The 26,640-nt window shown below is 42.3% G+C and overlaps 1 protein-coding gene, 3 non-coding genes and 3 pseudogenes across 4 annotated transcripts in view; 3 read left to right on the top strand and 4 right to left on the bottom strand.

Moving 5' to 3' along the window:
* The window catches only part of LOC124555264 (uncharacterized protein KIAA2013 homolog), a 192,677-nt gene that overhangs the window by 132,019 nt on the left and 34,018 nt on the right, over positions 1-26,640 (bottom strand). The window lies entirely within an intron of this gene.
* On the bottom strand, positions 271-344 carry Trnaa-ugc. The gene has a single exon. It is a non-coding gene; the product is annotated as a tRNA-Ala (tRNA).
* Positions 1,651-1,768, top strand: LOC124556985 (annotated as a pseudogene).
* On the bottom strand, positions 9,237-9,310 carry Trnaa-ugc. The gene has a single exon. It is a non-coding gene; the product is annotated as a tRNA-Ala (tRNA).
* Positions 10,617-10,734, top strand: LOC124556973 (annotated as a pseudogene).
* Trnaa-ugc lies at positions 18,217-18,290 on the bottom strand. The gene has a single exon. It is a non-coding gene; the product is annotated as a tRNA-Ala (tRNA).
* On the top strand, positions 19,597-19,714 carry LOC124556960 (annotated as a pseudogene).

Genomic DNA, 26,640 nt, shown 5'->3' with positions numbered 1-26,640 from the left:
AATGAGAACTCAGTAGACCGAGTAACAGAATGGTTTGGATGTATCAACAATTGAGAGCATCTTACAGTTTACTTATAACTCTCAAATGAGCTGTGGAGAGTTTTATAATTATGCAAGTAAACAAACTGCTCTTCTGTCAAATAGTCTGAGACGTATGACTGGCCCATAAAACAATTTGTGTAAATAACTTATGTTATACGATAATTAATTGAAAACCTCACTGCCGACAGGTGTTGTTGATATGCTTCAACGGGGACAGCTGAAAATGTGTGCCCCGACCGGGACTCGAACCCGGGATCTCCTGCTTGCACGGTAGACGCTCTACCCATCTGAGCTACCGAGGACACAGATGAATAGCGCGACGGCGGGGACTTATCCCTTGCACGCTTCCCGTGAGACCCACATTCTCAACTGTCCACAATCTACACTACTGGCCACTAAAATTGCTACACCAAGAAGAAATGCAGATGATAAACAGGTATTCATTGGACAAATATATTATACTAGAACTGACACATGATTACATTTTCACACAATTTGGGTGCATAGATCCTGAGAAATCAGTACCCAGAACAACCACCTCTGGCCGTAACAACGGCCTTGATACGCCTAGCCATTGAGTCAAACAGAGCTTGGATGGCGTGTACAGGTACAGCTGCCCATGCAGCTTCAACACAATACCACAGTTCATCAAGAGTAGTGACTGGCGTATTGTGACGAGCCAGTTGCTCGGCCACCATTGACCAGACGTTTTCAGTTGGTGAGAGATCTGGAGAATGTGCTGGCCAGGGCAGCAGTCGAACATTTTCTGTATCCCGAAAGGCCTGTACAGGACCTGTAACATGCGGTCGTGCATTATCCTGCTGAAATGTAGGGTTTCGCAAGGATCGAATGGTGGGTAGAGCCACGGGTCGTTACACATCTGAAATGTAACGTCCACTTTTCAAAGTGCCGTCAATGCGAACACACGCTTCCGAAGTGCGTTCACCGCGAGGTTGCCAAACACGGATTCGACCATCATAATGCTGTAAACAGAACCTGGATTCATCCGAAAAAATGACGTTTTGCCATTCGTGCACTCAGGTTCGTCGTTGAGTACACCATCGCAGGCGTTCCTGTCTGTGATGCAGCGTCAAGGGTAACCGCAGCCATGGTCTCCGAGCTGATAGTCCATGCTGCTGCAAACGTCGTCGAACTGTTCGTGCACATGGTTGTTGTCTTGCAAATGTCCCCATCTGTTCACTCAGGGATCGAGACATTACAACCATGCGGATAAAATGCCTTTCATCTCGACTGCTAGTGATACCAGGCCTTTGGGATTCAGCACGACGTTCTGTATTACCCTCCTGAACCCACCGATTCCATATTTTGCTAACAGTCATTGGATCTCGACCAACGCGAGCACCAATGTCGCGATACGATAAATCGCAATCGTTATAGGCCACAATCCGACCTTTATCAAAGTCGGAAACGTGATGGCGCGCATTTCTCCTCCTTACACGAGGCATCACAACAACGTTTCACCAGGCAGTAGATCCCGGGTTCGAGTCCCGATCAGGGCACACATTTTCAGCTGTCCCCATCGAGGTATATCAACAACACCTGTCGGCAGCTGAGGGTTTCAATTAATTATCATTTATTCTAGAGAAGGGCAACGGCCTTGCCACAGTGGATACACCGGTTCCCGTGAGATCACCGAAGTTAAGCGCTGTCGGGCGTGGCTGGCACTTGGATGGGTGACCATCCGGACCGCCATGCGCTGTTGCCATTTTTCGGGGTGCACTCAGCCTCGTGATGCCAACTGAGGAGCTACTCCACCGAATAGTAACAGCTCCGGTCAAAGAAAACCATCATAACGACCGGGAGAGCGGTGTGCTGACCACACGCCCCTCCTATCCGCATCCTCATCTGAGGATGACACGGCGGTCGGATGGTCCCGATGGGCCACTCATGGCCTGAAGACAGAGTGCTTTATTCTAGAGAAGCTGCACGGTCATCAATGGTATCTGTTCTTTCGACAACAGTTACTATCTTCATACTTATGTTATACTTTGTTCTTCTCAAATATATTTATACTTGTATTATACTCAGTAGTGACGCATAGGTTAATTTTTCCAGCCGCTTGAAATCCATCCTCGTCCACATCTAATGACTGGATTTCTGTTGATTTCGTCCCAATTTTTGTACCACCATTTATGGCAACCATAATCAAGCCACTTTCTTTAAACCGTACGAAGTCTAGAAAATGCATGCTTAAAAAAAGTATTGTTGATACAGGCTCAAAAAGGCTTCAGGCAGATTAGCATGTAATTTCTGCATGTCATACTGCAAAGATGAAACTAAGGACAGATACAATACCAACAATTAGCTGATATCTTCCACAAAAAAGGTAAACAGACACATAAAATACAAATGTCTGATAATTCTGACAACACTAATTAAATCCAATGCCGACTTTTTTTCCTAGTAAAGGTATTCTGGAAAGCACTTTCCCGTGTCATCAAACTGTGTGATAAACTACCAGATTTAGCTTCGCCATTGTCCTATTTTAACCAGATGCGGTACCTGCTGGATAAATTCTCTCATCTTACTGTTAACATCTATTTGGTCCATTCTATTGAGAAGCCTTAAGTTACTACCCCCATCCCAAAAATGATTTTGTTGTCGTTGTATTTGTTTTAGGTCGTAGACACTCTTGAAACACTTTTGAAACCACGGATGCAGCTTCTATTGAAGACACGCAAGTTGCATTCCAGAAAATAGACTTGAAGCAAGACCTGATCCCCATCATATAACATTTTGCCCATTTTCCTGCAGCAATAACCGAATTGGAAGCCACAGATCCACCACTGACGGAATCTTTGACAATTATTGACATATAACATTTTGCCCATTTTCCTGCAGCAATAACCGAGTTGGAAGCCACAGATCTACCACTGACGGAATCTTTGACAATTATCGAAAAAGTTGAAAAATCTTTGCAACCATCCTATGGAGAAATGGGTGTTGGAGCAAAAGATAAGCTAAACAAAGTTGTTGGATCAAATCCTGATTTTGAATTTGTGACGTTCTAGCAAAGGATACAACGACAGACAGAAGTCTGTCAAAGACTCTGATCATCAAATCCTGAACAACGATAGCGAAATCACTGAAAGACGGAAGGTGTACTTCAACCAGCTTCTCGACTGTGATGGTTCGATTTTCAGTCTCTAACCACAGTTAACCCAGATTATCCCCGCCTCCCCGCCCTCCATCACACTCAAATCAAATGGCTTCAGAAGAATAAGAGGCCAGGTGAAGATGGAATACAGGCCGAGATTTGTTAATATCAAGTATACATTTAAGTGTCAGGAAGTCGTCTCTGAAAGTATTTGTATGGAGTGTGGCCATGTATTGAAGTGAAACGTGGACGATAAATAGTTTGGACAAGAAGAGAATAGAAGCTTTCGAAATGTGGTGCTACAGAAGAACGTTGAAGATTAGGTGGGTAGATCACGTAACTAATGAGGAGGTATTGAATAGGATTGGGGAGAAGAGAAGTTTGTGGCACAACTTGACTAGAAGAAGGGATCGGTTGGTAGGACATGTTCTGAGGTATCAAGGAATCAAAAATTTAGTATTGGAGGGCGGCGTGGAGGGTAAAAATAGTAGAGGGAAACCAAGAGATGAATATACTAAGCAGATTCAGAAGGATGTAGGTTGCAGTAGGTACTGGGAGATGAAGAAGCTTGCACAGGATAGAGTAGCATAGAGAGCTGCATCAAACCAGTCTCTGGACTGAAGACCACAATAACAACAACTACAACAACAACAACAACAGCATGACGTACACCAGGCAGTTATACACTGCTTCACGCAGCAGGGCATGTGAAACATGAACGGTTACAACATCAGTATGAGAGTGAGCATTATGTTGTTGGAAAACACCATCTGGAATGCTATTCATGAATAGCAACACAAGTCGAATCACCAGATTGACGTATAATTTTGCAGTCAGGGTGTGTGGGATAACCAAGAGAGCGTTCCTGCTGTCAGACGAAATCGCACCCCTAGACCATAACGATTGGAAACTTCGTCACTATGCTTTGCAACGTCATGTTGAGTGATACGAATCACCTACTAGCACAACATCGTATGCTTTCGTTTGTTAAACATCAACACTGGCTGCGGCCAGTGGCGACTTTTTTTCTTCTGCACGATGATTATCGGGAAATAATTCTCATTATCTAGTGCGCTCTTCCTGTACTATGGCCCTTAAGCGTGATGTTTATGATTTGCGAGCTGCTGCATAATTATGGTGACTTTAATGTCAATATGGGTATCTATATAATTACCAATGTAGTTTTTCCTATAAATACGGGTGAATATGTTTATAATATTTACTTACGGTTATTATACCTCTGCCTAGAATACCAATGTAGTTTTTCCTATAAATACGGGTGAATATGTTTATAATATTTACTTACGGTTATTATACCTCTGCCTAGAATGAATGACATTTCGCGTGTTTCACGTTAACAAGTGTTGTCTTATGTATTTATCAAAAACATACATTTATACAGGCAGTCGGTGTTTAGAGAAATATAAAACAACGGTAGAGGTAAACAAACATTTTAAGACGTGATTCGGAGGCTTACTTATCGTTCCTTTTGAGGTGACTTCCAGTTATGTAGCCTAGGTTTTTGTGTGTGTGTGTGTGTGTGTGTGTGTGTGTGTGTGTGTGTGTGACTTTGGCAGTTCTAACAGAAGATAAGACTTTAATGTTTTACGCCATTTTGCATTGGATTTTTGTTTCTAAAAGGGCAGTTACCAGAACTCCTAAGATGAATACATTTAGGTAACTGGCTGCATTATTTAACATTCTACAAGACACTAAAAGTGTGATGTCAACCATCTGCTGTCACTGTACAAATGCGAATGTTACTGTGTAACATGAAAACCATTTTTCTTTCTTTTTACAGCGGCAGGCTTTCATGGACCATTTCATTAAAGACAAAACAAAACTAAATCATATTAGTTTACGTTGTGCAATGAATTAAAAAATAAATCTCTAAATCTCTATTGGTATTCTAATGTTTCTTCTGTACAGCAAATAAGAATAAAAACTAATAAAGTAATGGTACAGAGTAATGGACAAGTTTAATAAAGAATCTTCTGCGATTCTCCAACTTCTCTCAGCGTACTTTATGACTAAATAGTTCATGGGTGAACGGCCGCGGGTCAGTGTCCAACGGGCACTATATTTTGGCAAGCAACCACGCTGCCGTCATCAAGTGTATTGATGAACTGACTGGTTAGGGTGTCGCTGGGACTAGCAACCCTATTTGCGCTTGAGATCGGGAAGGTTAAATATTCCGATACTATTCCTGCATATATTCTCTTTTTGATGTTAAGTGGACCTGGCTCAGGGTGAAGGGATGATGTCCTCCTCTGGTTGCCGTGGAAGTGTGTTACTCCCACAGTAGGTCTGGTCAACAGGTTGTCAGAAGGTGGTGCACCTGTTGGCACAGGCCTTGAATGAGCAAATTAGTCGACTGCAATGTCTTGGTGTGGAACAGTCACGCAGACTGGCGGGAATTACCCCGCAGGAGGAGGATGCCGGTGCCTTCGTGTAGTTATGTTATCGAGTACTCTTTCAGAAGATGTATAGCGAGCTTTACAGCCCGATTCTGCACCCTCTGCAGCGCTCCAATGTGTGAAACAGTGGCATTTCCCCCACACCTACTTAAACCTAACCAACCTAAGGATATCACACACATCCATACCCGAGGCAGTATTCGAACCTGCGACCGTAGCGGTCGCGCGGTTCCAGACTGTAGCGCCTAAAACCGCTCGGTCACACTGGCCGGCTAAATGGCGCACAGTGAAAATTCAACATCAGGCATGTTTTAATTTGTTACATATTTACTATAACTCTATTCGCAACACTCTTTCCACACAGAATCTATACTACATATATCACTGGATGTACCTGCAAAATTATATTACTGTATAACACACAGTTCAAGAGATATGACGTCATAAACACTGACATTGCTTAAAATGGAGCGCAAATTAGTCATACTGTATTAATTCAGTGTTCCATAATGAGAGCATTTAGCGACTTCCAGTAAACTCTGTGCGTGATTTCAAATCTTTTCCAAACTTTTTCTCGCTTACATGCTTAACGTCAAATATGTAACACATCATCTCATCTGTCAAGTAATCAGACCATTTGAAACTGTTTTACACAGGGGAGTTAGATTCTTTAAAGAACTGAAGGGTTACTGGTTTTAAAGAATATACGACTATTTTTGTACATTTGTACAAAATATCAAGCCTACGGTTGCTATATGTCCCAACTGATATGGAATATTCCGATTTTGCACTCTTTGTCCCGGTGTTCCAAAAAGGCTCAGTCGGGACGCTAAATGTCCCGATTTTCAAGTAAGCAAATCGAAGATTTATTTCTAGTAGTAGTTCAATATAGTTATATGTATTATTATATCCAATATAAACAACAGCCAGCGGCTTACTCTCATACTATGTATAGTTTATTTGATTATAGTTGGCAACGCTGTGTAGCAACCATTATTCATATTATGTAAATTGAAGGTGGAGGAAGGAGAAAGGAACTATTGATGTCAGCTACATTGGGACTTCATGCGGAATCAGAGGCGACGAGCAAAAATGTGTGCAAGATCAGGATTCGAACCTGAGATCTCCTGTTCACTGGGAGGTTGCGTTAACCACTGCGCCACCCGGACACATTGTTTATCGCTGATCCACACTCCTACCTATCGGCACCTATCCGCTGCATCCGTGCATGTTCTCCATGTTCGCTGCTTTGAGATTCCTGCAGGAGGTCGAACGTATTGTGCGTCCGCAATGAAGGTGGTGGATAACTGCCCACCAATTATATGAATGCGTGTTGTATGTTCTTTTGGATATGTCTGAAAGCTCATTTGCTATGCATTCATCTAACCATTATTCACTTGTTCATATTTTTGATTAACTTGAGTTCCATGAATCCGTTTACTGTTGCAGTGCTTGTGTGTCAGTTCTCATTGTTTTGTGATGCCAAAAGTGAAACGTAAGTGCTCTTCCATTGACGGATACACAGAAATATGGCCTTTCATTAAAAAAAGAGGCAAGCGAGATAGGGAAGCATTCCGCAAACTTTATTCTTGTTATTTTTCAATCGAGCACGGTGGGAAATCTGATTCGAGATCCACAAGCACTAAGAAGTACTCAAGGAAGAGGCCTCCAGTCCACGACACATTTTTTTTAACCCGATACAAGAGAGGAAATGCTCATATTATGCTGAACTGACAACAGGAAATGAACTGTAAAACATTACCTTTCATTCAAATCACCTGATTACACGACGAAATTGTGTTCAGTTATGTATGCCGAGTCTGTAAGAGCTAAAAATCAAAGTGCTGCAAGAACAAAAGCCACTGCAATAATCAAACATATACTTGCTCCTCATTTTGTATCCATTTGCACTTTGAACTTGAGAAACCCTCCGTTTTACGGACTAGCAACTGAAGGCGGCAATCACAACGCACTGAAATTGTTTCCAATAGTTGTTCAGTATTTTGATGCAGATGAAGGGTTAAAACTAAACTAATTATGGTGGATTCTGTACAAAATGAAACATTGGACACTACATCCGACTTATTGATTTAAGAACTCAAAGATCTTAAAATTAATTTAAAGATTGTGTAGCATTTTGCGGCGAAAACTGCAACACCAGTTTCGGGTGTGGGGCGGGTGGAACCGAAGAGGTGATAACAATATAGTCAGTCGTTTAAAAAGGAAACTTGGGAAGAACTTGGAAGGAGTAGGCTGTCCACCACACATTTTACATAACACTGTTTCAACTGTTGCAGACATTTTATTTATTGACATCGAGTTAATTGTCTTGAAACTTTTTAACTATTTTTCCATCTACACAATGAGAACTTCAAAAACTTGCTGACTTCTTTGAATTTGTGGATATCTGTTATTGAGAACTTTAGTCACACTCACCGAGCGAGGTGGCGCAGTGGTTAGCCCACTGGACTCGCATTCGGGAGGACGACGGTTCAATCCCGTCTCCAGCCATCCTGATTTAGGTTTTCCCTGATTTCCCTAAATCGTTTCAGGCAAATGCCGGGATGGTTCCTTTGAAAGGGCACGGCCGATTTCCTTCCCTAACCCGAGCTTGCGCTCCGTCTCTAATGACCTCGTTGTCGACGGGACGTTAAACACTAACAACCACCACCACCTTTAGTCACACTCTAAAACTAGATGGCTGTCTTTAATGTCTGCATTCGAGAGAATGTTACAACTGTGGAAAGCTCTGAAAACTGTCTTCCTGACAGAAGAAGAACCACCGCAGATCTTGGTAGAATTTTTGTCTGCTCTTTTAAGTAAGACTTACTTTTGATTTGTTCACCATCAGCTGAGATTGTTTAGTAATCAAATAAAGAAATTTGATAGTAGTAACATATCTGTGATTGAAGTGAAGGTCATTATTGAGTATAAAATAATTTCACAACTAGATAAATAAAACTGTTGTTATCTGACTATGAAAACTAAACAAATTTTTGAAAAATGTAGATCATTGGCTCTGAAGTAACCACCGAAAAATTTCACAGCGACGTAAAAGAGTTTTATGAAACTGCCGTCATTTTTGAGTGGATGTGTATGACTAAATTAGTGGAATGGGAAAATACACAAAGGATATTGGTTTATTTAAAAGGAAAACAAGTGGATATTTGTGAGTCAGTAATGTTTAATCAGTATGTGAATCTGAGGAATTTTCTGGCTTCAAAAGTTTCAGATAATAATTGGAAGTCAGTATTACTAGCCCCGAACAACTATTTGGAATTTTTCAGAACTGACGAGTTCTGCATTCAGACGTCAGAATTGGTAAAGATATGATAATATATGTTTTCAATAGTAGCACGTAACTGTATTGTTGAAAGAATTTTTAAATTAATGAGAACTCAGTAGACCGAGTAACAGAATGGTTTGGATGTATCAACAATTGAGAGCATCTTACAGTTTACTTATAACTCTCAAATGAGCTGTGGAGAGTTTTATAATTATGCAAGTAAACAAACTGCTCTTCTGTCAAATAGTCTGAGACGTATGACTGGCCCATAAAACAATTTGTGTAAATAACTTATGTTATACGATAATTAATTGAAAACCTCACTGCCGACAGGTGTTGTTGATATGCTTCAACGGGGACAGCTGAAAATGTGTGCCCCGACCGGGACTCGAACCCGGGATCTCCTGCTTGCACGGTAGACGCTCTACCCATCTGAGCTACCGAGGACACAGATGAATAGCGCGACGGCGGGGACTTATCCCTTGCACGCTTCCCGTGAGACCCACATTCTCAACTGTCCACAATCTACACTACTGGCCACTAAAATTGCTACACCAAGAAGAAATGCAGATGATAAACAGGTATTCATTGGACAAATATATTATACTAGAACTGACACATGATTACATTTTCACACAATTTGGGTGCATAGATCCTGAGAAATCAGTACCCAGAACAACCACCTCTGGCCGTAACAACGGCCTTGATACGCCTAGCCATTGAGTCAAACAGAGCTTGGATGGCGTGTACAGGTACAGCTGCCCATGCAGCTTCAACACAATACCACAGTTCATCAAGAGTAGTGACTGGCGTATTGTGACGAGCCAGTTGCTCGGCCACCATTGACCAGACGTTTTCAGTTGGTGAGAGATCTGGAGAATGTGCTGGCCAGGGCAGCAGTCGAACATTTTCTGTATCCCGAAAGGCCTGTACAGGACCTGTAACATGCGGTCGTGCATTATCCTGCTGAAATGTAGGGTTTCGCAAGGATCGAATGGTGGGTAGAGCCACGGGTCGTTACACATCTGAAATGTAACGTCCACTTTTCAAAGTGCCGTCAATGCGAACACACGCTTCCGAAGTGCGTTCACCGCGAGGTTGCCAAACACGGATTCGACCATCATAATGCTGTAAACAGAACCTGGATTCATCCGAAAAAATGACGTTTTGCCATTCGTGCACTCAGGTTCGTCGTTGAGTACACCATCGCAGGCGTTCCTGTCTGTGATGCAGCGTCAAGGGTAACCGCAGCCATGGTCTCCGAGCTGATAGTCCATGCTGCTGCAAACGTCGTCGAACTGTTCGTGCACATGGTTGTTGTCTTGCAAATGTCCCCATCTGTTCACTCAGGGATCGAGACATTACAACCATGCGGATAAAATGCCTTTCATCTCGACTGCTAGTGATACCAGGCCTTTGGGATTCAGCACGACGTTCTGTATTACCCTCCTGAACCCACCGATTCCATATTTTGCTAACAGTCATTGGATCTCGACCAACGCGAGCACCAATGTCGCGATACGATAAATCGCAATCGTTATAGGCCACAATCCGACCTTTATCAAAGTCGGAAACGTGATGGCGCGCATTTCTCCTCCTTACACGAGGCATCACAACAACGTTTCACCAGGCAGTAGATCCCGGGTTCGAGTCCCGATCAGGGCACACATTTTCAGCTGTCCCCATCGAGGTATATCAACAACACCTGTCGGCAGCTGAGGGTTTCAATTAATTATCATTTATTCTAGAGAAGGGCAACGGCCTTGCCACAGTGGATACACCGGTTCCCGTGAGATCACCGAAGTTAAGCGCTGTCGGGCGTGGCTGGCACTTGGATGGGTGACCATCCGGACCGCCATGCGCTGTTGCCATTTTTCGGGGTGCACTCAGCCTCGTGATGCCAACTGAGGAGCTACTCCACCGAATAGTAACAGCTCCGGTCAAAGAAAACCATCATAACGACCGGGAGAGCGGTGTGCTGACCACACGCCCCTCCTATCCGCATCCTCATCTGAGGATGACACGGCGGTCGGATGGTCCCGATGGGCCACTCATGGCCTGAAGACAGAGTGCTTTATTCTAGAGAAGCTGCACGGTCATCAATGGTATCTGTTCTTTCGACAACAGTTACTATCTTCATACTTATGTTATACTTTGTTCTTCTCAAATATATTTATACTTGTATTATACTCAGTAGTGACGCATAGGTTAATTTTTCCAGCCGCTTGAAATCCATCCTCGTCCACATCTAATGACTGGATTTCTGTTGATTTCGTCCCAATTTTTGTACCACCATTTATGGCAACCATAATCAAGCCACTTTCTTTAAACCGTACGAAGTCTAGAAAATGCATGCTTAAAAAAAGTATTGTTGATACAGGCTCAAAAAGGCTTCAGGCAGATTAGCATGTAATTTCTGCATGTCATACTGCAAAGATGAAACTAAGGACAGATACAATACCAACAATTAGCTGATATCTTCCACAAAAAAGGTAAACAGACACATAAAATACAAATGTCTGATAATTCTGACAACACTAATTAAATCCAATGCCGACTTTTTTTCCTAGTAAAGGTATTCTGGAAAGCACTTTCCCGTGTCATCAAACTGTGTGATAAACTACCAGATTTAGCTTCGCCATTGTCCTATTTTAACCAGATGCGGTACCTGCTGGATAAATTCTCTCATCTTACTGTTAACATCTATTTGGTCCATTCTATTGAGAAGCCTTAAGTTACTACCCCCATCCCAAAAATGATTTTGTTGTCGTTGTATTTGTTTTAGGTCGTAGACACTCTTGAAACACTTTTGAAACCACGGATGCAGCTTCTATTGAAGACACGCAAGTTGCATTCCAGAAAATAGACTTGAAGCAAGACCTGATCCCCATCATATAACATTTTGCCCATTTTCCTGCAGCAATAACCGAATTGGAAGCCACAGATCCACCACTGACGGAATCTTTGACAATTATTGACATATAACATTTTGCCCATTTTCCTGCAGCAATAACCGAGTTGGAAGCCACAGATCTACCACTGACGGAATCTTTGACAATTATCGAAAAAGTTGAAAAATCTTTGCAACCATCCTATGGAGAAATGGGTGTTGGAGCAAAAGATAAGCTAAACAAAGTTGTTGGATCAAATCCTGATTTTGAATTTGTGACGTTCTAGCAAAGGATACAACGACAGACAGAAGTCTGTCAAAGACTCTGATCATCAAATCCTGAACAACGATAGCGAAATCACTGAAAGACGGAAGGTGTACTTCAACCAGCTTCTCGACTGTGATGGTTCGATTTTCAGTCTCTAACCACAGTTAACCCAGATTATCCCCGCCTCCCCGCCCTCCATCACACTCAAATCAAATGGCTTCAGAAGAATAAGAGGCCAGGTGAAGATGGAATACAGGCCGAGATTTGTTAATATCAAGTATACATTTAAGTGTCAGGAAGTCGTCTCTGAAAGTATTTGTATGGAGTGTGGCCATGTATTGAAGTGAAACGTGGACGATAAATAGTTTGGACAAGAAGAGAATAGAAGCTTTCGAAATGTGGTGCTACAGAAGAACGTTGAAGATTAGGTGGGTAGATCACGTAACTAATGAGGAGGTATTGAATAGGATTGGGGAGAAGAGAAGTTTGTGGCACAACTTGACTAGAAGAAGGGATCGGTTGGTAGGACATGTTCTGAGGTATCAAGGAATCAAAAATTTAGTATTGGAGGGCGGCGTGGAGGGTAAAAATAGTAGAGGGAAACCAAGAGATGAATATACTAAGCAGATTCAGAAGGATGTAGGTTGCAGTAGGTACTGGGAGATGAAGAAGCTTGCACAGGATAGAGTAGCATAGAGAGCTGCATCAAACCAGTCTCTGGACTGAAGACCACAATAACAACAACTACAACAACAACAACAACAGCATGACGTACACCAGGCAGTTATACACTGCTTCACGCAGCAGGGCATGTGAAACATGAACGGTTACAACATCAGTATGAGAGTGAGCATTATGTTGTTGGAAAACACCATCTGGAATGCTATTCATGAATAGCAACACAAGTCGAATCACCAGATTGACGTATAATTTTGCAGTCAGGGTGTGTGGGATAACCAAGAGAGCGTTCCTGCTGTCAGACGAAATCGCACCCCTAGACCATAACGATTGGAAACTTCGTCACTATGCTTTGCAACGTCATGTTGAGTGATACGAATCACCTACTAGCACAACATCGTATGCTTTCGTTTGTTAAACATCAACACTGGCTGCGGCCAGTGGCGACTTTTTTTCTTCTGCACGATGATTATCGGGAAATAATTCTCATTATCTAGTGCGCTCTTCCTGTACTATGGCCCTTAAGCGTGATGTTTATGATTTGCGAGCTGCTGCATAATTATGGTGACTTTAATGTCAATATGGGTATCTATATAATTACCAATGTAGTTTTTCCTATAAATACGGGTGAATATGTTTATAATATTTACTTACGGTTATTATACCTCTGCCTAGAATACCAATGTAGTTTTTCCTATAAATACGGGTGAATATGTTTATAATATTTACTTACGGTTATTATACCTCTGCCTAGAATGAATGACATTTCGCGTGTTTCACGTTAACAAGTGTTGTCTTATGTATTTATCAAAAACATACATTTATACAGGCAGTCGGTGTTTAGAGAAATATAAAACAACGGTAGAGGTAAACAAACATTTTAAGACGTGATTCGGAGGCTTACTTATCGTTCCTTTTGAGGTGACTTCCAGTTATGTAGCCTAGGTTTTTGTGTGTGTGTGTGTGTGTGTGTGTGTGTGTGTGTGTGTGTGTGTGTGTGTGTGTGTGACTTTGGCAGTTCTAACAGAAGATAAGACTTTAATGTTTTACGCCATTTTGCATTGGATTTTTGTTTCTAAAAGGGCAGTTACCAGAACTCCTAAGATGAATACATTTAGGTAACTGGCTGCATTATTTAACATTCTACAAGACACTAAAAGTGTGATGTCAACCATCTGCTGTCACTGTACAAATGCGAATGTTACTGTGTAACATGAAAACCATTTTTCTTTCTTTTTACAGCGGCAGGCTTTCATGGACCATTTCATTAAAGACAAAACAAAACTAAATCATATTAGTTTACGTTGTGCAATGAATTAAAAAATAAATCTCTAAATCTCTATTGGTATTCTAATGTTTCTTCTGTACAGCAAATAAGAATAAAAACTAATAAAGTAATGGTACAGAGTAATGGACAAGTTTAATAAAGAATCTTCTGCGATTCTCCAACTTCTCTCAGCGTACTTTATGACTAAATAGTTCATGGGTGAACGGCCGCGGGTCAGTGTCCAACGGGCACTATATTTTGGCAAGCAACCACGCTGCCGTCATCAAGTGTATTGATGAACTGACTGGTTAGGGTGTCGCTGGGACTAGCAACCCTATTTGCGCTTGAGATCGGGAAGGTTAAATATTCCGATACTATTCCTGCATATATTCTCTTTTTGATGTTAAGTGGACCTGGCTCAGGGTGAAGGGATGATGTCCTCCTCTGGTTGCCGTGGAAGTGTGTTACTCCCACAGTAGGTCTGGTCAACAGGTTGTCAGAAGGTGGTGCACCTGTTGGCACAGGCCTTGAATGAGCAAATTAGTCGACTGCAATGTCTTGGTGTGGAACAGTCACGCAGACTGGCGGGAATTACCCCGCAGGAGGAGGATGCCGGTGCCTTCGTGTAGTTATGTTATCGAGTACTCTTTCAGAAGATGTATAGCGAGCTTTACAGCCCGATTCTGCACCCTCTGCAGCGCTCCAATGTGTGAAACAGTGGCATTTCCCCCACACCTACTTAAACCTAACCAACCTAAGGATATCACACACATCCATACCCGAGGCAGTATTCGAACCTGCGACCGTAGCGGTCGCGCGGTTCCAGACTGTAGCGCCTAAAACCGCTCGGTCACACTGGCCGGCTAAATGGCGCACAGTGAAAATTCAACATCAGGCATGTTTTAATTTGTTACATATTTACTATAACTCTATTCGCAACACTCTTTCCACACAGAATCTATACTACATATATCACTGGATGTACCTGCAAAATTATATTACTGTATAACACACAGTTCAAGAGATATGACGTCATAAACACTGACATTGCTTAAAATGGAGCGCAAATTAGTCATACTGTATTAATTCAGTGTTCCATAATGAGAGCATTTAGCGACTTCCAGTAAACTCTGTGCGTGATTTCAAATCTTTTCCAAACTTTTTCTCGCTTACATGCTTAACGTCAAATATGTAACACATCATCTCATCTGTCAAGTAATCAGACCATTTGAAACTGTTTTACACAGGGGAGTTAGATTCTTTAAAGAACTGAAGGGTTACTGGTTTTAAAGAATATACGACTATTTTTGTACATTTGTACAAAATATCAAGCCTACGGTTGCTATATGTCCCAACTGATATGGAATATTCCGATTTTGCACTCTTTGTCCCGGTGTTCCAAAAAGGCTCAGTCGGGACGCTAAATGTCCCGATTTTCAAGTAAGCAAATCGAAGATTTATTTCTAGTAGTAGTTCAATATAGTTATATGTATTATTATATCCAATATAAACAACAGCCAGCGGCTTACTCTCATACTATGTATAGTTTATTTGATTATAGTTGGCAACGCTGTGTAGCAACCATTATTCATATTATGTAAATTGAAGGTGGAGGAAGGAGAAAGGAACTATTGATGTCAGCTACATTGGGACTTCATGCGGAATCAGAGGCGACGAGCAAAAATGTGTGCAAGATCAGGATTCGAACCTGAGATCTCCTGTTCACTGGGAGGTTGCGTTAACCACTGCGCCACCCGGACACATTGTTTATCGCTGATCCACACTCCTACCTATCGGCACCTATCCGCTGCATCCGTGCATGTTCTCCATGTTCGCTGCTTTGAGATTCCTGCAGGAGGTCGAACGTATTGTGCGTCCGCAATGAAGGTGGTGGATAACTGCCCACCAATTATATGAATGCGTGTTGTATGTTCTTTTGGATATGTCTGAAAGCTCATTTGCTATGCATTCATCTAACCATTATTCACTTGTTCATATTTTTGATTAACTTGAGTTCCATGAATCCGTTTACTGTTGCAGTGCTTGTGTGTCAGTTCTCATTGTTTTGTGATGCCAAAAGTGAAACGTAAGTGCTCTTCCATTGACGGATACACAGAAATATGGCCTTTCATTAAAAAAAGAGGCAAGCGAGATAGGGAAGCATTCCGCAAACTTTATTCTTGTTATTTTTCAATCGAGCACGGTGGGAAATCTGATTCGAGATCCACAAGCACTAAGAAGTACTCAAGGAAGAGGCCTCCAGTCCACGACACATTTTTTTTAACCCGATACAAGAGAGGAAATGCTCATATTATGCTGAACTGACAACAGGAAATGAACTGTAAAACATTACCTTTCATTCAAATCACCTGATTACACGACGAAATTGTGTTCAGTTATGTATGCCGAGTCTGTAAGAGCTAAAAATCAAAGTGCTGCAAGAACAAAAGCCACTGCAATAATCAAACATATACTTGCTCCTCATTTTGTATCCATTTGCACTTTGAACTTGAGAAACCCTCCGTTTTACGGACTAGCAACTGAAGGCGGCAATCACAACGCACTGAAATTGTTTCCAATAGTTGTTCAGTATTTTGATGCAGATGAAGGGTTAAAACTAAACTAATTATGGTGGATTCTGTACAAAATGAAACATTGGACACTACATCCGACTTATTGATTTAAGAACTCAAAGATCTTAAAATTAATTTAAAGATTGTGTAGCATTTTGCGGCGAAAACTGCAACACCAGTTTCGGGTGTGGGGCGGGTGGAACCGAAGAGGTGATAACAATATAGTCAGTCGTTTAAAAAGGAAACTTGGGAAGAACTTGGAAGGAGTAGGCTGTCCACCACACATTTTACATAACACTGTTTCAACTGTTGCAGACATTTTATTTATTGACATCGAGTTAATTGTCTTGAAACTTTTTAACTATTTTTCCATCTACACAATGAGAACTTCAAAAACTTGCTGACTTCTTTGAATTTGTGGATATCTGTTATTGAGAACTTTAGTCACACTCACCGAGCGAGGTGGCGCAGTGGTTAGCCCACTGGACTCGCATTCGGGAGGACGACGGTTCAATCCCGTCTCCAGCCATCCTGATTTAGGTTTTCCCTGATTTCCCTAAATCGTTTCAGGCAAATGCCGGGATGGTTCCTTTGAAAGGGCACGGCCGATTTCCTTCCCTAACCCGAGCTTGCGCTCCGTCTCTAATGACCTCGTTGTCGACGGGACGTTAAACACTAACAACCACCACCACCTTTAGTCACACTCTAAAACTAGATGGCTGTCTTTAATGTCTGCATTCGAGAGAATGTTACAACTGTGGAAAGCTCTGAAAACTGTCTTCCTGACAGAAGAAGAACCACCGCAGATCTTGGTAGAATTTTTGTCTGCTCTTTTAAGTAAGACTTACTTTTGATTTGTTCACCATCAGCTGAGATTGTTTAGTAATCAAATAAAGAAATTTGATAGTAGTAACATATCTGTGATTGAAGTGAAGGTCATTATTGAGTATAAAATAATTTCACAACTAGATAAATAAAACTGTTGTTATCTGACTATGAAAACTAAACAAATTTTTGAAAAATGTAGATCATTGGCTCTGAAGTAACCACCGAAAAATTTCACAGCGACGTAAAAGAGTTTTATGAAACTGCCGTCATTTTTGAGTGGATGTGTATGACTAAATTAGTGGAATGGGAAAATACACAAAGGATATTGGTTTATTTAAAAGGAAAACAAGTGGATATTTGTGAGTCAGTAATGTTTAATCAGTATGTGAATCTGAGGAATTTTCTGGCTTCAAAAGTTTCAGATAATAATTGGAAGTCAGTATTACTAGCCCCGAACAACTATTTGGAATTTTTCAGAACTGACGAGTTCTGCATTCAGACGTCAGAATTGGTAAAGATATGATAATATATGTTTTCAATAGTAGCACGTAACTGTATTGTTGAAAGAATTTTTAAATTAATGAGAACTCAGTAGACCGAGTAACAGAATGGTTTGGATGTATCAACAATTGAGAGCATCTTACAGTTTACTTATAACTCTCAAATGAGCTGTGGAGAGTTTTATAATTATGCAAGTAAACAAACTGCTCTTCTGTCAAATAGTCTGAGACGTATGACTGGCCCATAAAACAATTTGTGTAAATAACTTATGTTATACGATAATTAATTGAAAACCTCACTGCCGACAGGTGTTGTTGATATGCTTCAACGGGGACAGCTGAAAATGTGTGCCCCGACCGGGACTCGAACCCGGGATCTCCTGCTTGCACGGTAGACGCTCTACCCATCTGAGCTACCGAGGACACAGATGAATAGCGCGACGGCGGGGACTTATCCCTTGCACGCTTCCCGTGAGACCCACATTCTCAACTGTCCACAATCTACACTACTGGCCACTAAAATTGCTACACCAAGAAGAAATGCAGATGATAAACAGGTATTCATTGGACAAATATATTATACTAGAACTGACACATGATTACATTTTCACACAATTTGGGTGCATAGATCCTGAGAAATCAGTACCCAGAACAACCACCTCTGGCCGTAACAACGGCCTTGATACGCCTAGCCATTGAGTCAAACAGAGCTTGGATGGCGTGTACAGGTACAGCTGCCCACGCAGCTTCAACACAATACCACAGTTCATCAAGAGTAGTGACTGGCGTATTGTGACGAGCCAGTTGCTCGGCCACCATTGACCAGACGTTTTCAGTTGGTGAGAGATCTGGAGAATGTGCTGGCCAGGGCAGCAGTCGAACATTTTCTGTATCCCGAAAGGCCTGTACAGGACCTGTAACATGCGGTCGTGCATTATCCTGCTGAAATGTAGGGTTTCGCAAGGATCGAATGGTGGGTAGAGCCACGGGTCGTTACACATCTGAAATGTAACGTCCACTTTTCAAAGTGCCGTCAATGCGAACACACGCTTCCGAAGTGCGTTCACCGCGAGGTTGCCAAACACGGATTCGACCATCATAATGCTGTAAACAGAACCTGGATTCATCCGAAAAAATGACGTTTTGCCATTCGTGCACTCAGGTTCGTCGTTGAGTACACCATCGCAGGCGTTCCTGTCTGTGATGCAGCGTCAAGGGTAACCGCAGCCATGGTCTCCGAGCTGATAGTCCATGCTGCTGCAAACGTCGTCGAACTGTTCGTGCACATGGTTGTTGTCTTGCAAATGTCCCCATCTGTTCACTCAGGGATCGAGACATTACAACCATGCGGATAAAATGCCTTTCATCTCGACTGCTAGTGATACCAGGCCTTTGGGATTCAGCACGACGTTCTGTATTACCCTCCTGAACCCACCGATTCCATATTTTGCTAACAGTCATTGGATCTCGACCAACGCGAGCACCAATGTCGCGATACGATAAATCGCAATCGTTATAGGCCACAATCCGACCTTTATCAAAGTCGGAAACGTGATGACGCGCATTTCTCCTCCTTACACGAGGCATCACAACAACGTTTCACCAGGCAGTAGATCCCGGGTTCGAGTCCCGATCAGGGCACACATTTTCAGCTGTCCCCATCGAGGTATATCAACAACACCTGTCGGCAGCTGAGGGTTTCAATTAATTATCATTTATTCTAGAGAAGGGCAACGGCCTTGCCACAGTGGATACACCGGTTCCCGTGAGATCACCGAAGTTAAGCGCTGTCGGGCGTGGCTGGCACTTGGATGGGTGACCATCCGGACCGCCATGCGCTGTTGCCATTTTTCGGGGTGCACTCAGCCTCGTGATGCCAACTGAGGAGCTACTCCACCGAATAGTAACAGCTCCGGTCAAAGAAAACCATCATAACGACCGGGAGAGCGGTGTGCTGACCACACGCCCCTCCTATCCGCATCCTCATCTGAGGATGACACGGCGGTCGGATGGTCCCGATGGGCCACTCATGGCCTGAAGACAGAGTGCTTTATTCTAGAGAAGCTGCACGGTCATCAATGGTATCTGTTCTTTCGACAACAGTTACTATCTTCATACTTATGTTATACTTTGTTCTTCTCAAATATATTTATACTTGTATTATACTCAGTAGTGACGCATAGGTTAATTTTTCCAGCCGCTTGAAATCCATCCTCGTCCACATCTAATGACTGGATTTCTGTTGATTTCGTCCCAATTTTTGTACCACCATTTATGGCAACCATAATCAAGCCACTTTCTTTAAACCGTACGAAGTCTAGAAAATGCATGCTTAAAAAAAGTATTGTTGATACAGGCTCAAAAAGGCTTCAGGCAGATTAGCATGTAATTTCTGCATGTCATACTGCAAAGATGAAACTAAGGACAGATACAATACCAACAATTAGCTGATATCTTCCACAAAAAAGGTAAACAGACACATAAAATACAAATGTCTGATAATTCTGACAACACTAATTAAATCCAATGCCGACTTTTTTTCCTAGTAAAGGTATTCTGGAAAGCACTTTCCCGTGTCATCAAACTGTGTGATAAACTACCAGATTTAGCTTCGCCATTGTCCTATTTTAACCAGATGCGGTACCTGCTGGATAAATTCTCTCATCTTACTGTTAACATCTATTTGGTCCATTCTATTGAGAAGCCTTAAGTTACTACCCCCATCCCAAAAATGATTTTGTTGTCGTTGTATTTGTTTTAGGTCGTAGACACTCTTGAAACACTTTTGAAACCACGGATGCAGCTTCTATTGAAGACACGCAAGTTGCATTCCAGAAAATAGACTTGAAGCAAGACCTGATCCCCATCATATAACATTTTGCCCATTTTCCTGCAGCAATAACCGAATTGGAAGCCACAGATCCACCACTGACGGAATCTTTGACAATTATTGACATATAACATTTTGCCCATTTTCCTGCAGCAATAACCGAGTTGGAAGCCACAGATCTACCACTGACGGAATCTTTGACAATTATCGAAAAAGTTGAAAAATCTTTGCAACCATCCTATGGAGAAATGGGTGTTGGAGCAAAAGATAAGCTAAACAAAGTTGTTGGATCAAATCCTGATTTTGAATTTGTGACGTTCTAGCAAAGGATACAACGACAGACAGAAGTCTGTCAAAGACTCTGATCATCAAATCCTGAACAACGATAGCGAAATCACTGAAAGACGGAAGGTGTACTTCAACCAGCTTCTCGACTGTGATGGTTCGATTTTCAGTCTCTAACCACAGTTAACCCAGATTATCCCCGCCTCCCCGCCCTCCATCACACTCAAATCAAATGGCTTCAGAAGAATAAGAGGCCAGGTGAAGATGGAATACAGGCCGAGATTTGTTAATATCAAGTATACATTTAAGTGTCAGGAAGTCGTCTCTGAAAGTATTTGTATGGAGTGTGGCCATGTATTGAAGTGAAACGTGGACGATAAATAGTTTGGACAAGAAGAGAATAGAAGCTTTCGAAATGTGGTGCTACAGAAGAACGTTGAAGATTAGGTGGGTAGATCACGTAACTAATGAGGAGGTATTGAATAGGATTGGGGAGAAGAGAAGTTTGTGGCACAACTTGACTAGAAGAAGGGATCGGTTGGTAGGACATGTTCTGAGGTATCAAGGAATCAAAAATTTAGTATTGGAGGGCGGCGTGGAGGGTAAAAATAGTAGAGGGAAACCAAGAGATGAATATACTAAGCAGATTCAGAAGGATGTAGGTTGCAGTAGGTACTGGGAGATGAAGAAGCTTGCACAGGATAGAGTAGCATAGAGAGCTGCATCAAACCAGTCTCTGGACTGAAGACCACAATAACAACAACTACAACAACAACAACAACAGCATGACGTACACCAGGCAGTTATACACTGCTTCACGCAGCAGGGCATGTGAAACATGAACGGTTACAACATCAGTATGAGAGTGAGCATTATGTTGTTGGAAAACACCATCTGGAATGCTATTCATGAATAGCAACACAAGTCGAATCACCAGATTGACGTATAATTTTGCAGTCAGGGTGTGTGGGATAACCAAGAGAGCGTTCCTGCTGTCAGACGAAATCGCACCCCTAGACCATAACGATTGGAAACTTCGTCACTATGCTTTGCAACGTCATGTTGAGTGATACGAATCACCTACTAGCACAACATCGTATGCTTTCGTTTGTTAAACATCAACACTGGCTGCGGCCAGTGGCGACTTTTTTTCTTCTGCACGATGATTATCGGGAAATAATTCTCATTATCTAGTGCGCTCTTCCTGTACTATGGCCCTTAAGCGTGATGTTTATGATTTGCGAGCTGCTGCATAATTATGGTGACTTTAATGTCAATATGGGTATCTATATAATTACCAATGTAGTTTTTCCTATAAATACGGGTGAATATGTTTATAATATTTACTTACGGTTATTATACCTCTGCCTAGAATACCAATGTAGTTTTTCCTATAAATACGGGTGAATATGTTTATAATATTTACTTACGGTTATTATACCTCTGCCTAGAATGAATGACATTTCGCGTGTTTCACGTTAACAAGTGTTGTCTTATGTATTTATCAAAAACATACATTTATACAGGCAGTCGGTGTTTAGAGAAATATAAAACAACGGTAGAGGTAAACAAACATTTTAAGACGTGATTCGGAGGCTTACTTATCGTTCCTTTTGAGGTGACTTCCAGTTATGTAGCCTAGGTTTTTGTGTGTGTGTGTGTGTGTGTGTGTGTGTGTGTGTGTGTGTGTGTGTGACTTTGGCAGTTCTAACAGAAGATAAGACTTTAATGTTTTACGCCATTTTGCATTGGATTTTTGTTTCTAAAAGGGCAGTTACCAGAACTCCTAAGATGAATACATTTAGGTAACTGGCTGCATTATTTAACATTCTACAAGACACTAAAAGTGTGATGTCAACCATCTGCTGTCACTGTACAAATGCGAATGTTACTGTGTAACATGAAAACCATTTTTCTTTCTTTTTACAGCGGCAGGCTTTCATGGACCATTTCATTAAAGACAAAACAAAACTAAATCATATTAGTTTACGTTGTGCAATGAATTAAAAAATAAATCTCTAAATCTCTATTGGTATTCTAATGTTTCTTCTGTACAGCAAATAAGAATAAAAACTAATAAAGTAATGGTACAGAGTAATGGACAAGTTTAATAAAGAATCTTCTGCGATTCTCCAACTTCTCTCAGCGTACTTTATGACTAAATAGTTCATGGGTGAACGGCCGCGGGTCAGTGTCCAACGGGCACTATATTTTGGCAAGCAACCACGCTGCCGTCATCAAGTGTATTGATGAACTGACTGGTTAGGGTGTCGCTGGGACTAGCAACCCTATTTGCGCTTGAGATCGGGAAGGTTAAATATTCCGATACTATTCCTGCATATATTCTCTTTTTGATGTTAAGTGGACCTGGCTCAGGGTGAAGGGATGATGTCCTCCTCTGGTTGCCGTGGAAGTGTGTTACTCCCACAGTAGGTCTGGTCAACAGGTTGTCAGAAGGTGGTGCACCTGTTGGCACAGGCCTTGAATGAGCAAATTAGTCGACTGCAATGTCTTGGTGTGGAACAGTCACGCAGACTGGCGGGAATTACCCCGCAGGAGGAGGATGCCGGTGCCTTCGTGTAGTTATGTTATCGAGTACTCTTTCAGAAGATGTATAGCGAGCTTTACAGCCCGATTCTGCACCCTCTGCAGCGCTCCAATGTGTGAAGCAGTGGCATTTCCCCCACACCACAGCAGCGATTTCTAGTACTAGTCTGACCAGAGCAAGATAGAGCACGATGCTGTGATGTGGGGCCAGTGTCAGCTTCGGGTTGAGGAGTGGGTAGAGAGCATGGATGCACCACACTGCCCTGCTCTTGACTCCTCTGATGTGTGGGAGACAGGTTAAGTGATGGTCAAACCTAGATATTTTCCTGTCTTTAATCATAGGATGGGGCCTCCCAGGATGGTGACAGGTGGCCGGTTATGAGGCAGCTTCTTCCTTGAGAACATGACTGCTTTCCTCTTTATGGCATTACATTTCAGCCGCCATTTTGTTGACAAGGCGCCCAGGGCATCACAGCCGAGCTGGAGACGGCGATGTATCATCACAGTGTGCATGCTAGGGGCGAATAGCACGGTGTCATCCACATACTGGGCCACAAGCCTGGGCGAACCTTTACAACATACGATGCGTACAGGAAGTACAGAAGGGGCCGAGCCCCAACCCCTGTGACACATTGGCAAGCATCAGCTGCACTGTCAATGTCCCATCGTTGGCGCAAACGTGGAATGTCCTCCCTGACAGGTAAGAGCTGAGTACGATCCCATGCGACAACAGTACCCCAAACACAATGAGACTGTACATGAGGCCATTGCGCCACACAGAGTTGAATGTCTTGGAGATATATAGGAATACCGGCCCAGGGTACTCACAAATCTCCAGGGCTCACATCACCTGCTCCACCAGCCGCAGCCACCAACATGTCATGGAAGGGCCCCTCCGGAACCCAAACTGCTCATGTGGGTGAGATAACTTGTAGTGATGCGCTGGAGTAGTCATTTGGTGTACAGCCTCTTGAAGGCTTTCAAGAGGAAGCAGGAAAACAGACTGATTGACTGATATTTCTGCACAAGCCGTAGGTTCTTGCCAGACTTTGGCATCGCCACTACTTCTGCATGTTTTCTTGTGGATGAGTAGATTCCAGTGCACAGGCATGGCTAGAGGACAAATGTAAGGATGTAGAGGCTTATCTCACTAGGGGTAAGATAGATACAGCCTACAGGAAAATTAAAGAGACCTTTGGAGAAAAGAGAGCCACTTGTATGAATATCAAGAGCTCAGATGGAAACCCAGTTCTAAGCAAAGAGGGGAAAGCAGAAAGGTGGAAGGAGTATATAGAGGTTCTATACAAGGGCGATGTACTTGAGGACAATATTATGGAAATGGAAGAGGATGTAGATGAAATGGGAGATACAATACTGCGTGAAGAGTTTGATAGAGCACTGAAAGACCTGAGTCGAAACAAGACAACATTCCATTAGAACTACTGACGGACTTGGGAGAGGCAGTCCTGACAAAACTCTACCATCTGGTGAGCAAGATGTACGAGACAGGCGAAATACCCTCAGACTTCAAGAAGAATATAATAATTTCAATCCCAAAGAAAGCAGGTGTTGACAGATGTGAAAATTACCGAACTATCAGTTTAATAACTCACAGCTGCAAAATACTAACGCGAATTCTTTACAGACGAATGGAAAAACTGGTAGAAGCCGACCTCGGGGAAGATCAGTTTGGATTCCGTAGAAATGTTGGAACACGTGAGGCAATACTGACCTTACGACTTATCTTAGAAGAAAGATTAAAGAAAGGCAAACCTACGTTTCTAGCATTTGTAGACTTTCTCTAAAGCTTTTGACAATGTTGACTGGAGTACTCTCTTTCAAATTCTAGAGGTGGCAGGGGTAAAATACAGGGAGCGAAAGGCTATTTGTACAGAAACCAGATGGCAGTTACAAGAGTCGCGGGGCATGAAAGGGAAGCAGTGGTTGGGAAGGGAGTGAGACAGGGTTGTAGCCTCTCCCCGATGTTATTCAATCTGTATATTGAGCAAGCAGTAAAGGAAACAAAAGAAAAATTCGGAGTAGGTATTAAAGTCCATGGAGAAGAAATACAAACGTTGAGGTTCGCCGATGACATTGTAATTCTGTCAGAGACAGCAAAGGACTTGGAAGAGCAGTTGAACGGAATGGACAGTGTCTCGAAAGGAGGATATAAGATGAACATCAACAAAAGCAAAACGAGGATAATGGAATGTAGTCGAATTAAGTCGCGTGATGCTAAGGGAATTAGATTAGGAAATGAGACACTTCAAGTAGTAAAGGAGTTTTGCTATTTGGGGAGCAAAATAACTGATGATGGTCGAAGTAGAGAGGATATAAAATGTAGACTGGCAATGGCAAGGAAAGCGTTTCTGAATAAGAGAAATTTGTTAACATCGAGTATAGATTTAAGTGTTGGGAAGTCATTTGTGAAAGTATTTGTATGGAGTGTAGCCATGTATGGAAGTGAAACATGGACAATAAATAGTTTGGACAAGAAGAGAATAGAAGCTTTCGAAATGTGGTGCTACAGAACAATGTTGAAGATTAGGTGGGTAGATCACGTAACTAATGAGGAGGTATTGAATAGGATTGGGAAGAAGAGAAGTTTGTGGCACAACTTGACTAGAAGAAGGGATCGGTTGGTAGGACATGTCCTGAGGCATCAGGGGATCACAAATTTAGCATTGGAGGGCAGCGTGGAAGGTAAAAATCGTAGAGGGAGACCAAGAGATGAATACACTAAGCAGATTCAGATGGATGTAGGTTGCAGTAGGTACTGGGAGATGAAGGAGCTTGCACAGGATACATTAGCATGGAGAGCTGCATCAAACCAGTCTCAGGACTGAAGACCACAACAACAACAAACAGTATGTTGTTGAAAATGGCAAGTGACTGTGGAAATCAGCTGGCAGGTAGTGCAGCAGGATGTTGTCGTGCCCACTGCTTCCTCTCACTCTCCTAGTGTTGAGCCTCACTAGTTGCAGCTCCATCTCCTCTTCTGTGATTGGTTTTATCACATCTTCTTTTGCCCTGACCAGCAGGAACATGGGCAGCCACTCCTCAACCAGGTGGATGTGTGCATTGTTGACAGGTTTGACCACAGGAGTGAAG

This window comes from Schistocerca americana, chromosome X, assembly GCF_021461395.2.
Source record: "Schistocerca americana isolate TAMUIC-IGC-003095 chromosome X, iqSchAmer2.1, whole genome shotgun sequence".
Taxonomy (NCBI): Eukaryota; Metazoa; Arthropoda; class Insecta; order Orthoptera; family Acrididae; genus Schistocerca; species Schistocerca americana.
Note: the sequence above shows the minus strand (reverse complement) of the source record. Positions and strands in the feature narration are given on the sequence as shown.